Below are 1,739 nucleotides of genomic sequence, written 5' to 3'. Positions count from 1 at the left end.
ACTCCCCTCTGCTTCTGCCTCTGTATCTAAACAAACAAACAAAAATTGGACTAATCAATGGAGGCTAATTAAAGGAGGGGATTCCAGTCAGTAATACAAAAATTACAGAAAAGGGAGCAGGTAAGAGAAGATGGTGGGGTTTGTTTGTTTGTTTGTTGTTTGCTGTTGTTGTTTGTTTGTTTTCAAATAATCCTTTATTGAAGCATCTTCCTTTGTAATTCTTAACTAGCTGGGCATTCCACAGCACCACTGTGGATGTCATCTATGATGTCATGAGGATGGCGGCCATCAACATTGCAACCCACAGATTGAGCAGTCCCCAGGTTTCCTTGATGGTTCCAGAGAGTTCTCTAGCTAAAGATAGGTGCTCTATTTGTCGGGCAATGTTGACAGTTTCATCAAAAGTGCTGTTTCCACTGTGCTTAATATTTTTCTGCTTCTTTCTGTCTCTTGGTGGTTCCTTGAGGGCTTTTATGATGAAGGCTGAGGCAGAGGGCACCACCTCAATCTGGGCCTGTCCTGGATTGTGAGTTTTACTATAATCCTCAGACCCTTCCAATCACCAGTAGCCTTGACAATGCCATCACCAACTTTTTTTGGAGACAGACCGAGTGGCTTGATCTTGGGGCCAGGGCAGAAATGGCGCAGACTTCCCCACAGGTGCATCTCAGGTACAGGACTTTGATGTCGTTGGGGTCGAACTTTGGCGGCATGATGGAGGCATCTGGTGTCGGATGAACCCGGATTCAGGACGACCGAAGAAAGTTGCACCTTGGCCTCCTCTGAGCCGAAAACCGAAAGCGAGAAGATGGTGTTTGATCCCAGCACCACCATAAGCCAAACCTGGATGATGTTTGTTCTAGTCTCTCTCTTTCCCTCTCTCTCTTTCTCTCTCCCTCTCTCTCTCTCTCTCTCTCTCTCTCTCTCTCTCTCTATATATATATATATATATATATATATATATAGTAATCTCTCTCTTTAAAATAAATTTATTAATATAGGGTGAGGAGGAGAAAAGTAACTAAAAAAATTAATAAAGTAGCTCAATTTGGGGCTTGTAGAGCATGAGGTATCTTTCACTGCAGTGCTTATCTCCCTGAATCTCTTCCAAATTTATAAAATCCAGGACACAGGCAGGAAGTAGCACAACCAGTAAACTACATGAGAACCCCCTGGTCCTTATCTGCGGTGTGTGTGGGGGGGTGTTCATGAGCAGTGGGGCAGATTTCCGGTCTCTCCACCTTTCTTGACCTGTTACTCTCTGTCTTTATCATAATTAAGAAAAATATCATAAAAATAAAAAACTAACCTCCGTGGTCTGGGAGGTAGCGCAGTGGATGAAGCACTGAAATCTCAACCATGAGGTCCTGAGTTTGATCCCAGGAAGCACATGTACCAGAGTGATGTCTGGTTCTTTCTCTCCTCCTATCTTCCTCATGAATAAATAAATAAATTTTTAAAAAAATAAAAAAATAACCTCCAAGAGCTGTGGATTCATTGTGCAGGCATCCAACCCCAGCAATAAGCCTGGTAGCAAAATAATAATAATAATAAATCAAAATCATCCTCATCATCATCCAGGACTCACTACAATGCTTTCATCCAACTTCATCTATTAACAGAAACAAAAATATATATATAATAGTTACTTAATAAAGAACTTCTGGGTGGGGGTAGATAGCATAATAGTTATGCAAAGAGACTCTCATGCCTGAGGCTCCAAGGTCCAAGGTTCAATC

The 1,739-nt window shown here is 41.9% G+C and overlaps 1 pseudogene; it reads right to left on the bottom strand.

The window, feature by feature from the left end:
• Window positions 1-206: 206 nt before the first annotated feature.
• On the bottom strand, window positions 207-803 carry LOC103113240 (large ribosomal subunit protein uL11-like; annotated as a pseudogene).
• Between the last annotated feature and the right edge of the window lie 936 nt (window positions 804-1,739).

The sequence above is a fragment of the Erinaceus europaeus genome, chromosome 2 (genome assembly GCF_950295315.1).
Source record: "Erinaceus europaeus chromosome 2, mEriEur2.1, whole genome shotgun sequence".
In the NCBI taxonomy this organism is placed as follows: Eukaryota; Metazoa; Chordata; class Mammalia; order Eulipotyphla; family Erinaceidae; genus Erinaceus; species Erinaceus europaeus.
The sequence above is the reverse complement of the archived record's forward strand: the minus strand, read 5'-3'. Positions and strand labels throughout refer to the sequence as shown.